General features: G+C 37.8%; 1 protein-coding gene and 1 pseudogene across 4 annotated transcripts in view; both read left to right on the top strand.

Annotated features, from left to right (window-relative positions):
- Nucleotides 1-25874, top strand: part of ILRUN (inflammation and lipid regulator with UBA-like and NBR1-like domains) — a 115333-nt gene that overhangs the window by 7481 nt on the left and 81978 nt on the right. The gene's annotated exons all lie outside the window — the stretch shown is intronic.
- On the top strand, nt 5811-5909 carry LOC138150346 (U6 spliceosomal RNA; annotated as a pseudogene).

The following is a 25874-nucleotide window of genomic DNA, read 5'->3' as shown; positions in this document are numbered from 1 at the left end:
TTCATAGGAGAAAAGGCATTGAGGGGATGTGTATGAGATCATATGCTATGATTATGTGAGAGAAAACTAACAAAGTGAATGACAGTCAAGATTAAAAAAGATTTTTATAGGAGCACTCAATGGGCCGTAATCTAATAAAATGGAATTTAATAGGGATAAATGTAAAGTTTAAAAATTGGCTTCACAAGTATAGGAAGTGGAAGATGTGGTTAGGTCACAGTTGCTGTGAAAAAGGTCTGGAAGAGTTAATGGAATGAAAGCTCAAAATGAGTAAAAAGTATGACATGTTAGCCAAATAATCGAATTGAGTCTTGCCCTGCCTTTGGAGAGTCTTAGTGTCTTGATTAAAGAAGGTGAGTGGAACACATCTGAGAGAGTATGTTTATTTCTTGGTCCCGCACTCCTTTCTTACTCTTCCTGCAGTGTTTTGCATACGTTAGCTATCTAATACATCATATACACTTTTGTATGCTAATAAATTGGCTGAAAGAATGCTTAGTGGAATGAAGAAAGTCCTCTTCTAGGCATATTTGTCTGTACTGTTTTAGGTAGGAAAGCCAGCAGCAGGTAACAGTGGTACAGTAAGAATCACAGAATTTGAGAGTTAGAAGGTACTTCAGTGGCCATCTGGTACAACCTGTACACAAAGGAATCCCCGATCAGTGTAATGCACATGACAAGTGGCCATCCAGTCTCTGCTTCAAGACCTCCAAGGAGGTAGAGTTTGCTACCTTTTTTTTTTTTTTGGAGGTGTACCTTTCCATTTTGGACAGCTCTAATTATTAGGTAGTTTTTCTTGACGTTAAGCCTAAATTGGACCCTCTGCAGCTTCCACCTATTGGTTCTAGTTCTGCCCTCTAGGGCCAAGCAGAGCAAGTCTAATCTTCCTCTTCAGTATGATAGCCCTTCAAATACTTGACCATAGTCATGTCCTCTTGAATCTTTTCTCTAGGATAAACATATCCAGTTCCTTCAGCAGATCCTCATATCTAGTGAATTCAAGGCCCCCTACCGTCCTTTATCTACCTCCTTTGGACAGTCTCCAGTTTTTCAGTGTCTTTCTTAAAAATGCCCAGAACTGAAAGAAAGAAGATGCTGCTGAAAAAAAAACCAACTTTTTTTTTTTGGCCATAAACTGCTCTCCAAGCTATGAGTAAATGGGTATGAGTATAATTCTATATAATCAGTCATTTAATACTGAGCATACAAGCTATATTATGCTATAGCAGACCCCACAGTCATAAGCTCCATGAGTCAAGAACTGTGTTTTAATTATCTTTTTATCTTCCCTTGTCTCCTGAGTTCATAACCTCATCTTTTGACTCCTCACTTCTCTTCACCCTATATCCAGTCAGTTGCCAAATCTCATCATTTCTACTTCTACAATGTCTCTCCCATCTTGATCCCTTTCTCACACATAGCTAGCATCTTAGTATAGGTCTTTATCACCTCTTTTTTTTTTTTTAAAGCAATTGGGGTTAGGTAACTTGCTCAAGGTTACATGACCAGTTATTTTGTGTGGGTGGTAAGTATCTGAGGCCAGAACAGATCCCGGGTCTCCTGACTCCGGGGCTAGCGCACTTACTGCACCACCTGGCCACCTCTATCACCTCTTTTCTAGATTATTATAGTAGCCTCCTAATTTGTCTCCCAGCTTCTAGTCCAGGGGTGGGAACTTGGGCCTCGAGGCCACATGTGGCCTTCTAGGTCCTTGGATTTGGCCTCCTGACTGAATCCCAAGTTTTACAGAACAAATCCTTTTATTAAGGGGATTTTTTCTGTGAAGTTTAGATTCAGTCAGAGTGCTACACTTGAGGACCTAGAGGGTCGTGTGTGGCCTTGAGGCCCAAGGTTCCTCACCCCTGCTCTAGTCTTTACTTTCTCTCATGGAGTCTCCATACAGCTGCCAAATTATTACACCCCCTCCCCCCCGCTACATTTATTTATGATTTAAGAAAAAAACCCACAACTTTTTTTCTTTTTATATTTTGAATTCCAGATTCTCTCCCTACCTCTAGCCCCTCTCCTACCCATTGAGAATGCAATCAGTATGATGTCACTTATACATGTGAAGTCATGCAAAACATTTTTCTGTTAACCATGTTGCCAAAAAAACAAGACAAGAAAAATAAAGATAGTGAAAAAATAATGTTGGAATCTATTCTCAGAAATTCATGAGTTCTCTTTCTGGAGGTAGATCCCATTTTTAATCATGGGTCCTTTGAAATTGTTTTGGATCATTATATTTATTAGAGTACCTAAGTCTTTCACAGTTCATCATCATACAATATTTCTATTACTGTGTGCAGTGTTCTCCTGGTTCTGTTTACTGCACTTTACATCAGTTCCAAATTAATATTCCTATAGCACTAATCTGACTATCACTCCCCGCTTTCAGTGGGTCCTGTTGCCTTTAGGACAAACTATAAACATGCCTTTGGTTTTTTAAAGCTCTTCATGATTCCTATCAGCCTACTTTTACAGCCTTATTTCCTCTTCATTCACTCTGTTCTAGCCAAACTGGCTTTCTTGCTTGGCTGTTCTCTGAACTCAGTATTTCTTTTTCTGCTTTATTCCTTTGCTCAGACTCGAGACTAGGCATCTCTCCTCACTTCCACCTCTTAGAATTCCTAGTTTCCTTCAAGACTTGGCTTTTGTGCCCCACCACCTGTGTGAAGCCCTTTGTTGAAATTTGTTAGTGCTATTTGTCTTAAAATGGTCTACATCTTTAAGCTGCATGTATGTTTTGCCCTCCTCTCCAAAGTAGAAATTTTTGAGGGCATGGGCTATTTTTTTGCATTTGTGTCCTCAGTGACTAGCTGTTTTTTTTTTTTTTTTACCTAGTAGGTAAATTTAGTAAATGCTTATTGTATTAGATTCTATTTGGGGAGTTGGATGTTCATGAAGGATTTATGCATCATTTTTTTAAAGAGCAAAATAAGAAATTTAATATCAAGATACTTTCAGACATTCAGTTGAATCATTCTGCAATGATTTAACTTTGAACAGAATTATCTTTGTGATTAAATATTGGAACTTGAGAGACGCATAGCCAATAATTTTGTTTTTTTTTCCCCAGAAGTCAAATGATTTAAGTAATTCCTGAACATATGAAATTTTCTTTCAATTTATTAAATTCTAATTGCTGTCTTTTTATGTAACCATCATTTCTGAATATGCCTCTTATCCCCTCCTAACTAGTGAGTTATTCCTAGGAGCAAGGAAGAAAAAGGGAAGGAAAAAAAATAAATTCATTCAAATTAAATCTTATACCCACTACCTATGACAGTCTATGAAGTGTCCCTGACCCCTGCAAAGAAGGGTAGGAGATATATTTTCTCACTTCTTGGGTCACTCTTGGCCATTTTAGTCACACAGCATTCATTTTTGTGGGTTTCTCTTTCTGTGTCCCTTGAGGTCCTATGTATATTCCTAGTTTTGCTTACTCACTCTGCGTCAGTTAATTTAAGTCTTCCCAGGCATCTCCTGAATTTTTCATAAACATTGTTTTCCACTGCATATTCCATAACTTGTTTAGCCCTTCCCTATTTGATGTGCATCTGTTTTATTTCCTCTTAGTTACTGTAAAAAATGCTGCCATGAATATTTTGGAATATGTGGGACCTTCTCTCTTTGACCTTTTAGGTATAACACGTCTAGCTGGCAGTGGGACCTCTGAGTTAAGAGTATAACGATAATTTCAGATTACTGTTTAGAATGCTTTTCTTTGAATTCTTAAAACACCTGCATACAAAAAAAATGACATTTTATCCTTTTGTTTTACATTATCGATACCATTATACTGATAAAAATATTTTTCATTTTATGCCAATCCATTAAAAAAATTATTTTTTACTCATTGAATAGAGCCAGAGACATTTTCTTTTCCATGTGTTTTGACTGGAACTGAAATTAACTTGGTTCTTCCTCCTTTTTTTCTGTCACACCTTAACATGTTTTTGTGGGGTTTGTGGATCATTTTGATTGTGGCTAGCAGTGACTTCTTACTGCTACTTGTATTAATTTAAACTTGTATCCACCAGGAGCTTTAAGACTCTTTGCCGTGTGGTTTTGCCATATGCATCCTAGCTTGTCTTTTCTGTTCTGGCTTTGCAGACCTGATGCAGGGGAAATCCAAATGTTGTCCATCTCTCTCTCTGTTGTTTTTTTTGTTTTGTTTTGCTTTTTGGAGGGCAATTGGGGTTAAGTGACTTGCCCAAGGTCACACGGCTAGTGTGTGTGTGTGTGTGTGTGTGTGTGTTGTGTGTGTGTTAAGTTTCTGAGGCCGGATCTGAACCCAGGTCCTCCTGACTCCAGGGCCGGTGCTCTGTTCACTGCGCCACTTAGCCACCCCTTTATTTATTTATTAATTTATTTATTCATTCATCTATCTATCTATCTACATATTTATTCATTCATTCATTCATTTATCTAATTTATTTATTTATTTATTTTTGTCCCTCTCTCTGGATGGAGCCAGTTATTCAGCTCCTTGGGCCACATTTCCTAATCTGTAAAATAGCAGTCTGAAAGGTGCATTTGTGTCTATGGCATATTTAAAAAACATCTAGAGCACACTTAAAGTAAGAACATTGGGCAGCTCTCCTTGGGACTGGTTTATGGGAAGACATGGACTAGAATCACACAGCATGTGAAGGCATGGAGGGATGTGTTTTCTTCTGTACTGATAGAGGAAGATGACCACATCAGTGACATTTAGATTCATAGAATTACTGAAGCTCCTTCACAAGGTAATTGTCAGGAAAGTGTTTAGAAAGCTTGCAAATTGGTGTGTATGTATGTATACATAAAATATATCTGCATATGTAAATGGGCTATTAGTATTGTATGGCTTTCATAAAGTTACCTACTTTTCTCATGGAACCATCACTCAATTTTCCTGGGAAAATTCCTATTTTTCTCTGCCTAGCTATGTCTTTTTCCTCCTTCAGAACTGTTGAAAATTTGCTTCCTCCATGCAGCTTTTCCTAACCTTATCTTGCTAAACATTTGATTGAATCACTTCTCCCGCTTCTACTTTTTGTCTTCTCAGTTAATTAACATTTATGTTTTGATCTTTTATATAATTATAGTTAAGCTATGGAAGGATAAAGTGTTACTGCTGAAGGGGATTTTAAGAATGTAGAAGTCTGATCTGATTTTATAGATGAAGAAATTGAAGCCCAGAGGGGTTGTGTGATTTAGTCTTGTAGTTAGCTTGTTGGTTACATACATATTCTTGTGAGTATTTGTTTTTACATGTTTAATATATATAATTAGGTATTTTTCCTGAATAGATTGGGAAATTTTTGAGGGCAGAGAAGGTTATCTTGTTTAAAACTTTCCAGTTTTAGTTATGTGTTATACATAAAATAAGTATACTAAGTATACAGTAAATTTTTTTTGACCAGCTATTTGTCATTTTTAGGTTCTCAGCCTGTATTGCCACAGATGGAAAAAGAGAAAAAATGAGTTTGGCTTTTCAGTACCTGTATCATGACCTATTTCAGAGTAACTAGGATTTTTGATTATACCTATTAACAGGGGATATAATTGTTCTCCTTTAACTAGAGTAATTAAAGTTCAGGAAAACTTATAAAACTTCTTTGAACTATTAGATTTAAACTCTTCACCTTCCTTCAATTTTTTAACACATATATAAGCAAGCAGCCAAATTTAAAATTTCATAATCCCTCCTTTGTCCTCCCATTGTAGGTGCTGATGAATCAATTGATTAAATAAAACATTTTCTAATTGGAAGGGTTAACCTAGAATCATCACTTTTTGGCTAATGAAGGGTTGATTAGTGGTTGCTTTGATAGCACATAAACAAAAATTGGAATGATATAGAGATTAGTGTGACCCTGCATTAGGGTGACATGTAAATTCATGAAATGTTTCACTTTTTTGAACTGAAAATAAAATGAAATTGAATTTTAAAAGTTAAGTACTTTGGGACTTAGCATTAATTTAGGTGGAAAAGCCTTCTAATATCCTTGGGTTTATTTTATCTTAAATTTCCATTGAGTTCTTATGTACCAAACATATCAGCTTTGTTTTTACCTCTCAGATGTTTTCAGGAAAGGACAAGATTTTATTATAAGAGAATGTCCTATTTAGGGACTTTGGTTGGAAGAGGGTTGTTATTGGGAAATGACTTTGGTGTAAAAAAACAAAGTTTCAGTAAAACATTTTTATAAAAGAAATAGCTTATATGTCTTAGGCATCCATTTCTTCCTTCTATTAAATTAAGTTTAAATTTTGTTTTGTTTTTTTACTTTTCGGAGGGGGGAGGGTAGGGCAATTGGGGTTAAGTGACTTGCTCAAGGTCACATGGCTAGTGTTAAGTGTCTGAGGCCAGATTTGAACTCAGGTCCTCCTGACTCCAGGGCCGGTGCTCTATTCACAGTGCCACCTAGCCGTCCCAATTTATTTATTTTTTTTTAATCAGCAAAAATATGCCTTCTTTCCCCCACCCCAGTTGAGAATGAAAAAGAAACAAACCACCTGTTACAGACATGTTTTGTCAAAATATATTTCTGCATTGACTATTGACACATTTTATTTAATATGTACATATATAGAGAAATAAAAATAGAGGTCTTAAACAATACAAACACATATAATAACAAATTAATAAAGATATATAAAAATATTTTTAGGTTTTAGAGATCTGTCTATGTATCAGTCTCATTCTTCATTCTGAGTCCTTTGTATAGGTGGTCAGAGTTCCAAAAGCTTTCACGGTTTTTTTTTCCTACAGCATTGTAGTCCTTGTATAAATTATATAAATTGTTCTATTGGTTCTCCTCACTACACTCTGTATCTGTTCATATGTCTCTTCATAGTTTTCCATGAAACTGTCACCTTCATTCTTTCTTATAGCATTCCTTACAGTTTTTCTTACAGTATTCCATCACATTTATATGCCATAACTTCTTCAACCATTCCCTAATTGTTGGGCACCCTCTCAAGTTTTCATTCTTTGCCACTTCAGAAAGAGCTATAAATATTTTTGGTATATCTTTAAAGTTTGTTTGGCTTAGTGGTACAGTGGATAGAGCACCTGACCTAGAGTCAAGAAGACCTGAGTTCAACTTCAGCCTCAGATACAAACTATCTTTGTTACCCTAGGTAGGTCAGTTTAACTGCTGACTGCCTTGTTTCCTCATCTGTAAAATGGGAATAGTAATAGTATCCACCTCCCAGGGTTGTTGTGAGGATTGAATGAGATAATTATTGTAAAGCATTTAGCACAGTGCCTGGCACATAGTAAGTACTATAAAAATGTTGGCTATTATTATTTTGGAATCATATGTGATACTGTCTATGACTCCTTGGTACTTGAATTCTTTCTTTCTGGTTCCTTGTAGTATTTTTTTTCTTTGACTGGAAGCTCTTGATTTAGGCTATAATATTCTTGGGAGTTCTCATTTTGGAGTTATTTTCAGGTGACCGGTGGATTCTACTTTGCCCTATGGTTCTGAGAGGTCAGGGCAGTTTTCTTCTGTGATTTATTAAAATATATCTGGGGGGGCGGAGCCAAGATGGCAGAGTAGAAGCACGACCCTCCTGCGGCTCCGGCTTCCACCCTCCCCAATCCATGTAAAAAGGGGACTCTAAACAAATTTTGGAGCTGCAGAACCCACAAAATGACACAGAGAAACTAACCTCCCGCTGAGGACAGCCAGGCAGGCCGGCAGGAATCAGCCAGCGCAGCCCCAGAGCCGAGCCCAGCACCACGCTGAGGCTTTAGCCCCAGGGTGGGCCTGACCAGCCGCCTTCCAGAGGGACTCCAGATCAGCAGCAGCTGTGGCCGTTTCCAGATTTATCAATACATAGATGCGAAGGACAAGGTGAGAGGCCAGTGCAGTCTGGACTTTGGGAACAGTAAGTGGGAGTGCGTGGCTTTTATCCCCCGGGGTGAGAAACCGCTGAGGTGCCAGCACAGCCTGCCAGCGCCACGTGGCGGCTTCAGCTCCTGGCCTGCAAAGTGTAGGGGGTCCAAGCACCAGTCTGAGGGGTCATCGCTCTTGCTTTAACCTACTTGGATCTGAATTGCAGTCTAGGGTGGAGGTCGTGGGGTGTGTGTCCAGCTTGCCAGAGCGTGTGGAGACCTCAGAGAGGGCACCCATCTAATACCTCCGGCAGCTGAGAAAACCCCAGCGTTTGGGACGAAAACTCCCCTGTCTGGTGGCAGAGTCCTACTGTGGCAAAAAGCCCAAAAGTCAAATCATTGAGTGGCAAAATGAGCAGGCAAAGGAAACAAAGCAGACAGAAGATCCCAACATTACACTCCTATTTTGGGAATAAGAAGGAGCAAGGCATGGAACAGGAGGAAATCAGTGAAGTCAGAACTCCTGCACCAAAAGCTTCAAAGGAAAATACAAGCTGGTTACAGGCCATAGAGGACCTTAAGAAGCAGATAAGAGAAGTGGAGGAAAAATTGGGAAGAGAAATGAGGACAATGCAAGAAAATTATGAAATGAGAGTCAACAGCCTGACTGAAGAAAATAATACCTTAAAAAACAGACTGACTCAAATGGCAAAGGAGGCTCAAAAAGGCAATGAGGAGAAGAATGCCTTAAAAAGTCGAATTTGCCAGATGGAAAAAGAATCTCAAAAGCTCACTGAGGAGAATCATTGCTTCAGAATTAGATTGGAGCAAATGGAAGCTAATGACTTTATGAGAAATCAAGATACTGTTAAACAGATCCAAACAAATGAAAGAATAGAAGGCAATGTGAAATATCTCATGGGAAAACCCACTGACCTGGAAAATAGATCCAGGAGAGATAATTTAAAAATTGTTGGACTGCCTGAGAGCCATGACCAAAGTAAGAGCCTGGAAAGCATCCTCCAGGAAGTTCTCAAAGAAAACTGCCCTGATGTTTTAGAACGAGAGGGCAAAATAGAGGTTGAAAGAATCCACTGATCACCTCCTGAAAAAGATCCCAAAAAGAAAACTCCTAGGAATATTATAGCCAGGTTCCAGAATTCCCAGATTAAGGAGAGAATATTACAAGCAGCCAGGAAGAAACAATTTGAATATTGTGGAAACACAATCAGGATAACCCAGGATCTGGCAGCTTCTACACTGAGGGATCGAAGGGCCTGGAATGTGATATTCCGGGGGTCAAGGGAGCTGGGATTAAAACCAAGAGTCACCTACCCAGCCAAACTGAGTATCATGTTTCAGGGGAAAATATGGTCATTCAGTGGAATAGAGGACTTTCAAGCATTCTTGCTGAAAAAACCAGAGTTGAATAGAAAATTTGACATTCAGATACAAGAAGCAAGAGAAGCATGAGAAGGTAAACAGGGAAAAGAAATCATAAGGAACTTATCAAAGTTGAACTATTTTTTTTTTTAAAGCAATCGGGGTTGAGTGGCTTGCTCGGGGTTGCACGGCCAATTGTTGTTTCTTGGTGTGGTGCTGAGTGTCTGGGCCCGGTTTTGATCCGGGTCGTCCCGGCACTGGGGCCGGTGCTCTTGCTTGCTGAGCCACCTGGCCAAAGTTGAACTATTAACATTCCTACATGGAAAAACAATAATTGTAACTTATGAAACTTTTCTCAGTAGTTGAAGGGATTAGAAATATATATATATATATATATATATATATATATATGTCTTTATATGAGGTATGCGGGCATATGAATACATATGTGAATGTGTGTATATACGTTTACAGGTATACATAGATAGAGGGCACGGGACCAATTTAACAGGAAGGGATGATACTTAAAAGGTGAAATTAAGAGGTGAGAGGAATATAATGAGAGGAGATGGGGAGAGACAGAGTGGGGTAACTATCTCATACAGAAGAGGCAAGGGAAAATGGTTACAATGGAGGGGAAGAATAGGAAGGCAAAAGGGAATGGGTCAACCTTATTCCTATTGAATCTGGCTTGAGGAGGGAGGGAAATACACACTAAATAGGGGATCTCACCCTCCAGGAGAATAGGGGGGGAAGGGGATGTGAGGGGGAATGATGGAAGGGAGGGCAGGCTTGGGGGAGGGAAGTTGGAAGCACCCACTTTTGAAAAGGGACAGGATCAAAGTAGAGAATAGAACAAGTGGGAGGTGGGATAGGAGGGAGGGAAATGTAGTCAGTCTTTTACAATACATCTACTATGTTATTGTTTTGCATTAGCCGCACATGTACAACCTATACTGAACTGCTTGTCTCCCCAGTGGGGGTGGGTGGCAGGGGGGGAAGGGAATGAATCTGGAATTGAAAGTTTAAAAATCAAATATTCAAATATATGTATATATATATGTGTGTATATATATATATATACTATTATTAATACCATCTTACATGTTATTAAGAAAAAAAAAGATATACAGGCACTGAGGCATAGAGATCCACTGGAAAAGTTGAAACGGGTATGGGAGAAAATATGGGAGAGAGCAGATTGGAGGTGGGTATATCCTGTGGGACTGCTGTTTTGGGGGGATGGGTGGGGGAAAAACGGGGAGAAAATTTGTAACTCAAAATCTGGCGGAAACGAATGATGTAAATCAGAAGTTAAAAAATGAAAATTAAAAAAAAATATATCTAGGCTATTTTTTTGGCCGTGACTTTCAGAGATTAGACTACAGCAATTTAAATTCATTTAAGACTCTTGAATTATTTCTCCTTGATCTCTTTTCCAAGTCATTTGTTTATTGCCATGACACACCTTACATTTTCTTCTATTTTTTTTTCTGACTTTTGACTTTGTTTTAATGTTTCTTGTTATATCATGGAATCATTGGCTTCTTCTTGATCTTTTCTAATCTGGGGGGAGTTTGTTGCTTATGCCAAGCTAGTAATTCCCTTCAGTTCCTTCTTCTAAAGCTTTCATTTTTCCCCCCACTTTTCCCTCTAATATTTTCATAAAAACATTTAAAATTATTCTTTTTACTTGCTTTATCTCTTAAGGAGTTCTAGTTGAACTTGTACCCAAGTTGTGGTTTTCTTTGAGGCTTTTGTTTTTGGTGTCATTTTCTTGGGTTTGTGTCTTAAGTGCCTCTGTTACCATGGTATTTTTTTATGTTGGGATTCTTTTTTGTTGTTGTTATTCTTCCAGCCTGCTTTTTTTACTTTGGGCTTTATTTTAGGGTCACATTCTGTCCACTTGTGGAAGGAATGTCTAGAATGGTCCTCCAGCTGCTTTATTTTGAGGTATTGAGTGTTGTATTATTCCAGAATCTAGAGGACAGTTTAGATTGATAATTTGAAAGTTTTCAGTGCTCCCACAGTGGTCTGACGATCCTGGCAAAACCAGATAATCTGATTATACTGACGCTCTGAGCTCTTCAGGTTCCTGACTTGGATTTAGATCCAAGTAGACTGCTGCTGATCTTAGCTTTATTAGCCAGTTGGATAGCTCTGCTGTTTTTGAGGGGCAGACCTGACCTGTAGGTTTGCTTTTGGTCTGGAATTCCCACCTTGATTTTTCCTCTGCAGACTTCAGACTGGCCTAGAGGTTGGAACTGAGACCCCATTCCACATCCTGAGATCTGAGCCACTGTTGGCTTCTGAACTTGTTTTTTGCTCTGTACACAACTCAACCCCTCTACTCTTCCTCATCATGGATTACTTTCTGTAAGTGCAGGTCCCTTCCTCAGTTTGTCTAGAATCTGTGACCTGGAACTGAGAATGAACAGCAGAGTTGCTAGTTGGCACCTCTTTCTGTACCAGACACAAGGTCAGACCCCTCTATCCCAGAACTAGGGCTTTTTTTTTTTTGCCCCAGTGCATAGCCACTCCCTAGGCTGGAATGTTGTTCCATACCCACTAGTTTCTAGTCAGACCCCATCCCATGTCCACAAACTTTTCTGTCTCTGTATACCAACCTGGGTTGGAAAAACGACTCACTGATTTTTTTCTTGGATTTCCTGATCAGGATTCAGTCTAGTATATTTTGTAGGTCTCTTTGGAAGAAATGTGTTGTTTTGTTGTTGTTGGGGGTGTTTTTTGTTTGTTTCCATTGTGGGGTCGGGGATGGGAAGGAACTATCTCTGAGTTTCTTTGACCCTCTACATGTTCTTGTTATTCCCATTTACTTCTACAATTTCAATTAGAACCTCTATGCAGATAATTCTTCAATCCTTACTCTTCAACTATGACCTTTCTCTTCATGCTTCATGATCATGTATCTGTTGGACACTTAGATGTTCCTTTAGCTTCTAATTCAACTTGCCCAAAATTGAGCTTATTACTACCCTTGCCTATAGATTCATTCATTTTTTTCTTTTTGTTCCCACTTAATAATATTTTATTTTTTCCAATTATATGTAAAGATAGTTTTCAACATTCATTTTAAAAAAGATTTTGAGTTTCAAATTTTTCTCCCTCTCTTCCCAAGACAGAAAGCAGTCTGGTATAGGTTATACATGTACAATCATGCTAAACATATTTCTACATTAGTCGTGTTGTGAAAGAAGAATCGGAATGAAAGGGAAAAACCATGAGAAAGAAAGAACAAAAAAAAGTGAAAATTGTGTGCTTTGATCTGCTTTTAGACTCTAGTTTTTTCTCTGGATGTGGATAGCATTTTCTGTCATCAGTTCTTTGTTATCATCTTGGATTATTGTATTGCTGAGAAGAGCTAAGTCTGTTATAGTCGATCATTGCATAATGTTGTTGTTACTATGTACAGTGTTCTTCTGGTTCTGTTCACTTCACTCAGCATCAGTTCTTGTCTTTCTAGGTTTTTCTGAAATTTGCCTGTTTATCATATCATTTCTTAATGCACAAAAGTATCCCATTATACACATTCATTCTTACTTAGGTATTTCTGGTAATGATCAGTATTAGTTTCCTAGTCATTTGAGTCCAAAAACTTGAATTTGTTTTGACTCTTCTTTTTGTCTCCTTAATCTTTCCACCTCATTCCACACCCACTTAGTTGCCAGGTCCTATACAAATTCTTTCTGAATAATATCTTGAATGTATTCTTTTCCTTTTTTTTTTTTAAGCAATCAGGGTTAAGTAACTTGCTCAAGGTTACATGGCCATTTATTTCTGGGTGTGGTACTAAGTATCAGAGCCCAGATTCGATCCAGGTCATCCCGACTCAGGGACTGGTGCTCTTACTCACTGAGCCACCTGGCTGCCCCTCATTCTTTTCCTTTCTTGCTGCCTGCTTTAGGTTCCACCTGATTTTTGGTTGGGCTATTGCTATGACCTGATTTCTGGTTATTTCTCCCTTCTTCCACTTCTGCCTGCTATCACTAGAGTAATTTTCCTAAAGCATAGTTCTGTTCATGTTTCTATCCTGCTTATAAAGTTTCATTGATTCCCACTATCTATTAAAGTTCAAACTTTTTAGCTTTATTCAAGATCCTTCATAATCTCTCTCTAGCCACCTGTATCTTACACCAACAGTTCTCTGTATTGTCTGTAGTTGCTAGTCCCCAAATGTTATTCTACTTTTCCATCTCCAGCCCTTCATTCTTACTGTTCCCTAACTTAGAATTTCTTGGGCCCATAATCCATTTTCCCAGGCCATGCTGACATATGTCTTTGGCTCATGTATATTTTTGACTCAAAAAAATTTTTTTTCAAGACTCCTCTCTTTACCCTATCCAGAGCTGAACATGCCTTCTTTTGGATTGCTGTATTACTTTATGCCTTTCTGGTACCTGTATGCCATGTGTTTGTGTATATAGTTTATTTCCCTTTCTAGATTTTAAATGAAAGGATTAAGATGAAATTAAATTTAAAAAATTTTTCATTAGACATTTTGCTTTTTGAAAGGACAGACAAGATATGGCATTTATTTTAGTTCTGAAATAGAATTCTCATTCATCCCTCATGTTTTTCATTTTGTTTTAGAGTCTACATGAGGAAACTAGTGCTTTTCATTTCTGGAAGGGGAAAGGGATGTAGAAATGAGTGAAATAAAAAGGTAATAATTTTTTCAGTTGTCAGTGATCCATCCTTGTTTTTTAAGTGCATTTTTATTCATCTTTTGTTTTTTATGTTACCTGCATTTCAGGTAACATAAATGTATACTGCCCTTTCCTTCCCAGAGAATCATCCTGTTCCACAGAGTAAAAGAGAAAAAAGAAAACAATTCAGTAAAACTTAGCAATGAATCAGTCATCTCTGACATTTACATTGTTCCACACTTGTAGTCTTCCATGTCTTTGTGGAAGGGAGAAAGTTGCCTTTTTCTGTTTATTTTTTGAGACTAGTCATGGTCATTATTTTACAGTATTCAGTTTCATTTGTTGTTTTTTTTCCATTTATATTGGTTTTGTATGTATATTGTTTCCCTGGTTCTATACTTCATTTTGTGCCAATTCATTTTAGTCTTCCTAAGCTTCTCTGTATACATAATTTTTTATGGCACAGTGATACTGTTATATTCATGATTGGTTTAACATTCCTTAGTAGATGAGCATCTACTTTTTTCTAGTTCTTTGGTACTTCAGAAAGTGTTGCTATAAATAATTTAAGGCATTTTTATTTTTGACCTCTTTGGGGCAAAATGTATAAAAGTTAAATGTATAAATACATATATATGTACATATATGCATATATATGTAGTAATGGAATCTTTGGGTTAAAGCTTATGGACATTTTAGTCATTCTATTCTCATAATTACAGATTGCTTTAAAATAGTTGGACCAATTCACAGCTGCGCCAACCACTAGTTTGTAATCCTTGCAGTTCACTTCCCATCTTTTGTCATCCTTGTCATTTGGTTGATTATGAGGTAAAACCTGAGAGCTGTTTAGCTTTGCATTTCTCTTAGTGATTGGAACATTCTTTCATGATAAATAGTTTGTAATTCTCTTGAGACCTGTTTGTGTCTATCTTTGGGCAGACATCGTCTCAGTTACCCAGGCTTGCAAACTAGGTGTCATCCTTGACTTATCCCTCACCTCTGCTCTCTGAATTTAATCTGTTGCTAAGACCTGTCTATTTTACCTTTATAGCATCTCTTGTGTACTCCCCTGCTCTCCTCTGACACTCTCACCACCCTTGTGCAGGCCCTTATCACCTGACACCTGAACTATTATACTAATCTGCTGGTTTGTCTCCTTGCCAGAAATCTTAACCCACTCCAGTTCTTCTTCCACACAACTGGCAAAGTGATCTTCCTAAAGTGCAGGTCCGGCCATGTCATCCTCCCTTCTTTCCCCCTCCCTCCCAATCTATCAATCCTAGGGACTCCCTTTCACCTCCATGATCAGATATAAAATCTTCTATTTGGTATTCAAAGCTCTTTGTAACCTGCCTCCTTCCTCCCCCTTTCCTGTTTTCTTACCACTTCCTCCCTCCCCCCAATATACTGTTCTATCCAGTGATACATTGACCTCCTTGCTGTTACACAAATAAGGCACTCCTGACTTTGGACATTTTCACTGCTCCTGTACTTGGAATGCTTTCCCTACTTATCTTGGTTTCCTGGCTTCACTGAAGTACAAGCTAAAATTCTGCCTTCTGCAAGAAATCTTTGCAAATTCCCCTTTAATTCTAGTGCCATCCCTCAGTTGATTTTTTTCTGACATCCTGTATATAGCTTTTTTGAACACAGTTGTATGCATGCTGTCTCCCAGACTCCTTGAGAGCAGAGCCTGTCTTTTGCTTTTTCTTATTTCCCTAGCACAGAACTTGGCATATAGTAGGACTTAATAAATACTTATTGTCCCACCACTTCTCTTTTGAAGTGATATATTTCTATTAGTTACCCATAAATCTTGGTTGTCTAACCCTTATCACAGACATAAACAAAGATGATTTTCCTTTATTATATCCTGGATGTATTAGTTTTGTTCACACAAGTTTTTCAATTTCACATAATAAGAATTGCTTTATCTTTGTAATTTCTTATGTACCTAGTTTGGTTAAGAATTCACCCCATGCCCATAGCTGTGAAAGGCATATGATTTTCTCTTTAAAAGGTGTATGATTTTTTTTCTTTTTTAATGGTGTGATCTTTAATATTCGGGTCATGACTTTATTGTAGAATGTGGTATAAGATATTTGTCTAAGCCCATTTTCTGCCTGACTGCCTTCTAATTTTTTTAGCCATTCTTACCGAATACAGAGTTCTTTCCTAGATAATTTATATTTTAGCATTTATTGAATACTGAGCTCTTGAGTTATTCCTGATTCTTCCTTGTCTAGCTTATTCTCTTGATTCTCTTTTTTTAGCCACTAATGAATGATGCTGATAATCAACACTTTGAAAAATAGTGTCAGGTCTTTAAGTGCTATTCTGCCTTCATTCCTACTTTTTCCCCCATTATTTCCCTTGATGCTGTAGTTTTTTTGTTCTTCCAAATGAATTTTGTTATTATTTTATCTAGCTCTATAAAGTATCATTTTGGTAGTTTGATTGCTATAGCATTCTATCTATAAATTGACTTTGGTAGTATTGTCATTTTTTTTTTATTGACACCTCAGCTATGAGAATTGAATATTCCTCAGCCTATTTAAATTGTTCTTTATTTCTTTACAGAACATTTTGTAATTGAATGTAAACAAGTGTTGAGTTTACTGTGGTAGAATGACTCCTACATATTTTATTAATTTTGTAGTTATTTTGGATGGGATGCCTTTTTTTTCTAAAGAAGTAATTGTGTTTTGAGAGACTTATGTTAGTACAGTTTTTGAGATAAAGGGAGCCATTCTGGGGACTTAGGTTGGGTTCTACTAAGATATCATTATTGTAAATGTGAGATCCTTGTGCAGAGATTAACAAGTAAAGATGTTAGTAGAGCAGTGTGTGACACATAATAGAAGCTTAATAAATGTTTGTTGATGGGAAAAACCAAATCATATCAATTTCAATGTTTTTACTGTAAGTGAAACCAGAAGATGGAAAACAGAAATTGTAGCAAAATGGAAAGATAGCTTACAGGGTATTCTGTAGATACCAATAAAGGACTTAGCAGATTTGGTTTTATTATGTGTCCAGAAGCTTCATGAAGCATTATTGCATGTGGTATTTGGTCATCTTGTATGATATATGCTTATGAAAAATATTTGCAAAAAAGATTGCTGTAAACGTAGTTGCAGTTTATTGGTTGCAGAGGATAAAGAGGTAGAGAAATTCTATGATGACTAAGTTTGATACTAATGGTTATAATTTTATACAGATGTTTAATTGAATGATATAAACCAATTACCATGACAAGGAGATCAAAAGAGCCTTAAAAGCACTTTAAGTTATTAAACACTTATTTGCCAGGTGGAAAGAGATTGGGGGGGCCAAAGCCAATCAGTACCTGTTACCTTTTAAATTAGTTTGTAAAATCTCATGAAGGATTATGGAAAATTATGAGCTGAATTGCCTCATAAATGTAACAGAAGCAGTAGAGAGTAGGTAAATCAGTTTATTTTTTTTTTGGAGGACAGTTGGAGTTAAGTTACTTGCCCAAGGTCACATGGCTAGTGTGTGTGTGTGTGTGTGTGTGTGTGTGTGTGTGTGTAAAGTGTCTGAGGCCGGATCTGAACCCAGGTCCTCCTGACTCCAGGGCCGGTGCCCTATTCACTGTGCCACCTAGCTGCCCCAGTAAATCAGTTTAAAGAAAGTTTGATGGGAGATTCAACTCAGCAATAATTCCCAGGACATATAAGGTTGAAAATGGAAGGAAGAAGACAACAAATAAAAGAAAAATGGAACAGATCTGCAAATTATTTTTTTACCATCAAACACAGTAGAGCCACCACAGTTGGATTGTAACGTAGTTCTAGATATATTTTCAGATTTGGTAAAATGACACTGAAGAAAAATAGTTGGATTGGATAAAATGTCCAAAAGTAGCTCTTTGCTAGAGGTGACAAAATTGTAAGATTCTCACAAGGTACCTAAAGAAGGGGAAAAATACCAAGGGTATAGAAAAAAAAATCTTGTGTTATTAATACATAAAAGAGACAAATGAGAGAATATCAATTATTGATCCATATCCTTTCTTGTCATAAGGTAATAGATTTAGAACTGGAAGAGGGACTACATTGAATCTAGCCCTTATTGTACGGATGAGGAAAATGAAGTTGAGTGTTAAGTGACTTGCCCAGGGTTACACAAATAGTACTAGATACAGTGTCTAGTGCAGAATTTGAACTCAAGTCTTTCTGACTTCTAGTCTAGTACTCTCTCCAGGGGAGAGGAAATGGTGAGGAAAGGAACAAACATTTATTATGCATCTACTGTGTCGTGTACTCTTTTTTTTTTTTTTAAGCAATTGGGGTTAAGTAACTTGCCCAAGGTTACATGGCCAGCCCAGCCTTTTTGTGTGGGTGTTAAGTATCTGAGGCCAGAACTGATCCTGGATCCTCCAGACACCAGGGCCAGCGCTCTTACTGACGGCGCCACCTAGTCGCCCCCAGTTTGTTGTTGGCACTCTTTATTTTTATTTTTTGCTTTATGGAGGGCAGTTGGGGTTAAGTGACTTGCCCACGGCCAGGTGTGTGTGTGTGTGTGTGTGTGTGTGTGAAGTGTCTGAGGCCAGGTTTGAACTCAGGTCCTCCTGACTTCAGGGCCGGTGCTCTATTCACTGTGCCATCTAGCCACCCCTGTCATGTACTTATAATTGCTATATAAATATCTTTTTAAATCCATATCCAATTGAAAATTTTTTTTTGTTTTGTGAATTTTTAAATTTTAAACTTAAATACAAAATGAGAAAAGAAAAAATATTGCCATGTACACAGGAGACCAAAAAGAGAGGATTCAGTCAAAAACAAATTTCGATTTTAAGGAAACAATACGTTGTTTTCAAAACTGTCCAGATTTTTTTCTTCCTTATTTTTGTTTTGTTCTCTGCTGCGCACTTTTTCCTTGTTTTTTTCCCACCTTCCTTTCCCTCACACCACCACCCAAAAGAAGTCTACAATTAAGTACACACACACACACACATACATACATACATACATATTTATAAATATACACACACATAACAGATATCTATAAATACACATATATACTCATACATATATGTAAGACTGTACTATGATTATTTCCTTATATCATCTATTTTTCTGGAGGATAGAATCTTCCTTTATAAGTTCAAGTCTTTCCACATTTTTCTAAATCAGTCAGATCATCCTTTCCTATAGCACAGCAATATGCCAACCCACTCATATCATATCTGAGAGATTGTCTGTGAAAGATTTTTTCCCAAATTTTCTGTGTTTCTTCTATTTTTGGCTACATAGGTTTTATTTATAATATAGTTTCTAAGTTCTGATACTGCTAAATTTGCTTCCTTTGCACCTTTCCCCCATCTTCTTTGAAGTTCTTTCAAATGAACTTTATTATTTTTTCTAACTCAGTAAAACATTTTTTTTAGTAATTTAATTGGGATTACATTGAATAAATAGATTGCTTAAGCAAAACTGTCATTTAAAAAATTATATTAGCTTTACCCATGAACAATAATATTTATTACTTCAATTATTAAGATATGGGTTTATTTGTATAAAAAATGTGTTATGTTTATGTTCATGCAGTTCTTGTGTATGTTTTGGCAGGTATTTTATACTGTCTAGATATTTTAGTAGTTTAAAACAATATTGAATAATGTTGCTTGACACATAGTATAGTTTCTCTATTTTTAGCTCTTAATTACATCTATTTTAGCTTTAACTTTGAGATCATGATTACTATTTGCTTTTTTTACATACTAAATTCTATTCCTGCACTTCATTTTATCTTTGTTTATATCTCTCATTTTAATAATGTTTCCTGAAAGTAACATATTGTTGAATTCAAAATTTTAATCTGCTGTTTCCATTTTATGTGTAAATTCTTCCCATTCCCATTCTAAGCTAGAATTACTTGTGTATTTTCCTCCCTATTTTTCCTCATTATCCTTGTTACTCTTTTTACCCTATTCCTCCTCATTCCTCTGCTTTACTCCCACTGCCTTGCCCTCCTATTCCTTAGCCTACCCATCCCTATGAGTCCCTCTCTTATCCTCTCTCCCCTACCCTATCTCCTTGCCCTCTTACTTCTTTCTGAATTTAGAAGACTTTTATACCCTTCTAAATATATATATGTTGTTTCCTTTTTAACCCATTCCCTGTGAAAGTAAGGTTCCAGCACTACCTGCCCTCCCCCCACTAGCATCTTTTGTGTCAGTGTTTCCTTTTTTGCCTTGTTTGTATGAGATAATTACTCCTTTTTATCTCTCCCTACAGTTTTATTTTATAGAATCACCCCATCACACTCAGCTCAACCCATACCTTCCTTTCAAACAAACTACCCAAATAATGATGACAATCCTAAGAGTATTGCTAATATTTTCACGTATGTGAAGTAAACAGTTTGATGTTACTGATTACCTTATAATTGGTTTTTAATATTTACCAAATTATTTGTTGAATTTTCCCTTAAGTTCTAGGTTTTTTGTCACAAAAACTTGCAAGTTTTTGAGATCATTAAACATCCATTTTCTTATTCAGAATTACATTTAACGTTGCTGGGTAAGTTACTCTTTGTTGTAACCCTAGCTCTTTTGCTTTATGGTCTTTCAATGTAGTAGCTATTAGGTCTTGGTGTAATCCTTATTGTAGCTCCATGATATTTAAATTGTTTTGTTTTTTCCTTGTTTGTTCTAATATTTTCTACTTAACCTGGGAGCTTTGACACTTGGTTATGATATTCCTGTAAGTTTTCTTCCTGGGATCTCTTTCAGGTGGTGATTGGTGGATTTAAAAAATATTTCTACTTCACCTTCATGTACTAGAACTTACGGGCGGTTTTCCTTGATAATTTCTTGTAATATTGTATCAAGATTATTTATTGTAATTTTTAGGTAGTCTGACTATTCTTAAATTATTTTGTCCTCAGTTTGTTCTCCAGATCGGTTGTTTTTCTGATGAGATGTTTCATTTTCTCTTTAATTTTTCCATTCTTTTGATTTTGTTTTATGATTTCTTTTTTTTTTTTTTTTTTCTAAGCAATTGGGGTTAAGTAACTTGCTCAAGGTTACATGGCCAGGTGTTTCTGGGTGGGTGCTAAGTGTCTGAGCCCGGGATTTGATCTCCAGGTCTTCTCAACATTGGATCCAGTGCTCTTACTCGCTGTGCTACCTGGCCGCCTCTGTTTTATGATTTCTTGATATCTTAGAACATATGTGCCCAGTTCTAGTTTTCAAGGAATTATTTTCTTCCTTAAGTTTTTGATTCTCTATTTCTAGTTGACTTTCTTTTCATAAATTTTTTTTTATTTTCTTGGATTGCTCTTATTTTTTCTAATTTTCCTTGTTCTCTCTAATTTAATTTTTAAAGTCCTTTTTAAGGTCTTCCAAGAACTCTTTTTGTGCTGCTTATTGAAAACGGAGTGACTTTTTTTTTTTGCTCCATTATCTTCCTCTCAATATGAACCCAGATCTTCTCTATCTTCCATAGTAACTATCTGTGGTTGGGTTCTCTCTCCTTTTATTTTTTTAAATTAAATTTTCTGTTTATTTTTAGTTTATAACATTCATTTCCACAAGATTTTGAGTTACAAATTTTCTCCCCATCTTTCTCCTACCCACCACCCCAAAACAGCGATCCTACTGTATACCCCCTCCCCAATCTGCTCTCTCCTATCCCCTTTCCCGCTCTGACTTTCCAGTAGGGCAAGATGGATCTCCATACCCAGTGTCTGTATATCTTATTTCCCAGTTACATGTAAGAAAATAATAATTTTATGTTTTTAAACATTTGATTCTAAAACTTTGAGTTCCAGATTCTTTCCCTTCCTCCCTCGTCACCTACCCTTACTAGGAAGAAAGCAGTTCAGTATAGGTTGTACATGTGTAGCTATGCAAAACATTTCCATAGTGGGTATATTGTAAAAGACTGACTATATTTCCCTCTATCCTGCCCCGCCCACCACTTGTTCTATTCCCTGCTTTGACCCTGTCTACTTTCAAATCTGTCTGCTTCTTACTACCCCTACCCCCAACATGCCCTCCACTCAATCATCACCCCTCTTATCCCCTTCCCCCAATTTAGTGTGTATGTCATTCCCTCCCTAAGCCAAATTCAATGAGAGTAAGGTTGACCTATTCCCTTTTGTATTCCTGTTCTTCCCCTCCATTGTAACAGTTTCCCTTGCCTCTTCTATATGAGATAATTTAGCCCATTCTGTCTCTCCCCATCTCCTCTCATTATATTCCTCTTTCACCTCTCAATTTCACCTTTTAAATATCATCCCTTCCTATTCAATTGATCATCTGCCCTCTGTATACCTATACACAGTCACATATGTATTCATACACACATATACCCTCTTATAGACATATATGTATGCATGCATACATACATACATATACACACACATTTATATTCCCTTCAACTATCTTCATACTGAGAAAAGTTTCATAAGTTACAAATATCATTTTTCCATGTAGGACTATAAATAGTTCAGCTTTGATAAGTTACTTACGATTTCTTTTCCCTGTTTACCTTCTCATGCTTCTTGTATTTGAATGTCAAATTTCCTATTCACCTCTGGATTTTTCATCAAGAATGCTTGAAAGTCCTCTATTTCATTGAATAATCATATTTCCCCTGAAACATTATACTCAGTTTTGCTGGGTAGGTGATTCTTGGTTTTAATCCTAGCTCCTTTGACCTCTAGAATATCATATTCCAAGCCCTTAGATCCCTTAATAGATATGTGTTATCTTTTTTTTTTTAAAGCAGTTGGCGTTAAGTAACTTGCTCAAGGTTACAGGGCCAGTTATTTCTGGGTGTGGTGGTAAGTGTCTGAGCCCGGATTCAATCCCAGGTCATCCTGACTCTGGGGCTGGTGCTCTTACTCACTGAGCCACCTGGCCACCCCTAAGCAATTGGGGTTAAGTAACTTGCTCAAGGTTACATAGCCAGGTGTTTCTGGGTGGGTGCTAAGGGTCTGAGCCCAGATTCGATCCCAGGTCATCCTGACTGTGGGGCTGGTGCTGTTACTCCCTGTGCTACCTGGCCACCCTGATATGTGTTATCCTGATTGTGTTTCCACAATATTCAAGTTGTTTCTTCTTGGCTGCTTGTAATATTTTCTCCTTGATCTGGGAATTCCAGAACCTGGCTATAATATTCCTAGGAGTTGTCTTTTTTGAAATCTTTTTCAAGAGGTGATAGGTGAATTCTTTCAATTTCTATTTTGCCCTCTGGTTCTAGAATATCAGGTCAATTTTCCTTGAGAATTTCTTGAAGGATGATTTCTAAGTTCTTTTTTTATCATGGCTTTCAGGTAGTCCAATAATTTTTAAATTATCTCTCCAGGATCTATTTTCCAGGTCATTGGTATTGCCTTCTATTTTTTCATTTGTTTGGATCTGTTTAATAGTATCTTGATTTCTCATTAAGTCACTAGCTTCCATTTGCTCCAATCTATTTCTGAAGGAATTATTCTCTTCAGTGAGCTTTTGAGATTCTTTTTCCATCTGGCAAATTTACCTTTTTAAGGCATTCTTCTCCTCATTGTCTTTTTGGGCCTCTTTTGCCGTTTGAGTTAGTCTATATTTTAAGGTGTTATTTTCTTCAGTCAGGTTGTTGACTCTCTTTTCATGATTTTCTTGCATCATTCTCAGTTCTCTTCCCAATTATTCCTCCACTTCTCTTATTTGGTTTTCAAAATCCTTCTTGAGCTCCTCCATCACCTGTAAGCAGTTCATATTTTCTTGGAAGTTTTTGGTGCAAGAGTTCTGACTTAGTTGGCTTCCTCCAGTTCCATGCTTTGATCCTTTTTGTCCCCAAAAAAGGAATCTAAGGTTTGACTTCTGTGCTTGCTTTGCTTCCTTTGCTTGCTCATGTTGGCACTTAATTATTTGACTTTTGAGCTTCTTCTTCCCGAGAGGAGAGTTTTGTCCCAAATCACAGGGGTTTTCGCAGCTGCCAGAGCTATTAGTTGAGTGTCCTCTCTGTAACCCCCCACAAGCTCTGGCTCACTGGTCACACACCCCAGGACCTCTACCCAAGACAGTAATCCAGATCCAGGCAGGTCAAGGCGAGAGCAATTACCCCCTGGAGCGGTTGCCTGGTCCCCCTATGATCCGCAGGCCAGGAGCTTTGAAACAGCCACGTGGAGGCAGCTGCTTAGTCACAGCACCTCTGCGCTGCTTCTCACTCTGGGGACTGAGACCTGACCACACTCCGGCCCCCCCAGTTCCAATAGAGATCTTCACTGACCTTTTACTTTGTATTTTGCATTTATGGGTTGATATTTCTGGAAACTGCCATGGTTTCTGGTGACCCACTCTCCCAAAGTCTGCTCTAGTTGTTGCTGGTCAGGGCCACCCTGGGGCTAAAACCATGGGCTCGTGTGAGGCTGGACGTGGCTCCCAGTGCTCTGTGATGGATCCTTCCTGTAGGCCTGCCTGGCTTCCTTCACCTGGAGGTTTGTTTCTCTCTGTTACTTTGTGGGTTCTGTAACTCTAAAGTTTGTTGAGAGTCATATTTTATAGGTATTTGAGGTGGTTATGGGGGGAGCTCACGGAGTTTTCCTGCTTCTACACTGCCATCTTGGCTCCGCCTTCTCTCTCCTTTGCTGACTCATCTTTATTTACTTATTTTGTTTTATTTTGTTTTTAGCAGCTGTTAGTATAATCATATTGTAGTCCTGAGGTATGGGAAATGATTCCCCAAGCCTTAGGTCCTTTTTACTGTTATTTTCTGAGGTCTGTCTTGGGCCCCAACCTTGGGCGCTCCTTTCTGCTCCTAGCCACAGCTAGGGCCCCCAGCCATACTGTTCAACAAATGATCTTGCTTCTTCTGATTCCTCCAGTGACTGCAAACTCCAGGTGTCCTCTCTGCCTGCCCTAGAACTGAAACTGGGGGCTCTGCTCTCCTCTGAGAGCCCATAGCTTACATAATCCCTGCCCTTTGCTCCTGTAATCACCAGGTTTATACTAGTCTGGTCAGCACAGCTGTGCTTGGCATCCCAGTGGAAGGGCCTTCAGTCTTCCTACTCAGCTGTCAAACCCTAACATGAGATTAAAGTTTCTAAGTCTGAGGCTCTTTCCACCCAGCTGCCCCCAGGCCTTGTCAGTTTATTCTCCAGGGTTGATCTGTAGGTGCCCACACTTCACTCAGGCCAAACCTTCACCCCTGGAAGTCTGGTCTTTCCTGGAGTCGTCTCAGATTGTCTTAGGAGGACATCTGCTGCTCTGAGGCGATGTTCTCTCTTTTTGTGGAGGAAATTTGGAGAGCTAAAAGTTTTCTGACCTACTCTGCCATCTTTCCAGAATCTTCTCCAGTATATCCACATTTTACAATTGGGAGAACTTGGGAAACTTAGTTTAAGTGACTTGCCCAGAGTATTAAGTGTCTGTGATTGGATTTAAATTCAGGTTATCCTGTGTGTCACTTAGTTGCCTGCTCTGTTTATTCACATTTTTTGAGACATCAGCATATGCATTGAGGGGCATCCTTGAGGAGGATATTAGTTAGGAGTAGTCAGACTTTCACAAATGATATTCCATAGTAAACCATATTATTACCATTGCGTGAAGAAGTGTAGAAGAAGTGTAGAATACAGGATATTATTGTGTTCATTTGTTAATTATGAAAAAGCTTTTGATTTGGTGGGAAAATGGTACTTAAATACTTGATTCCAATAAGGTGTCTCCCATTTACATAGCAAAATCATTCAGGATTCTTTGAAAGTTTTAACAGATGTGTACCTCTTTATTGACTGACTGATCATAAAAATCAGATGAGGAATGAAACAGGGAGAGGTATATATACACCTAAGGAGTTCACCACTGTGATGGAGGAGATCCGAGCCAAGAGTCCAGGTTGAAGAGGACATTGCTGTTGCTGGTGAGGTCTTCTAGGTGCTCTTGTTTGTGTGGGACACGGTGGCTGCATCAAGCTATGGAACATTGCAAAGCTTTTGGAAGTGAGCGGTATTACTTACTCAAG

The sequence above is a fragment of the Petaurus breviceps genome, unplaced genomic scaffold (genome assembly GCF_028583685.1).
Source record: "Petaurus breviceps papuanus isolate PSGF00001 unplaced genomic scaffold, PetGlider_PUasm1.0 90865, whole genome shotgun sequence".
Lineage (NCBI taxonomy): Eukaryota > Metazoa > Chordata > Mammalia > Diprotodontia > Petauridae > Petaurus > Petaurus breviceps.
Note: the sequence above shows the minus strand (reverse complement) of the source record. Positions and strands in the feature narration are given on the sequence as shown.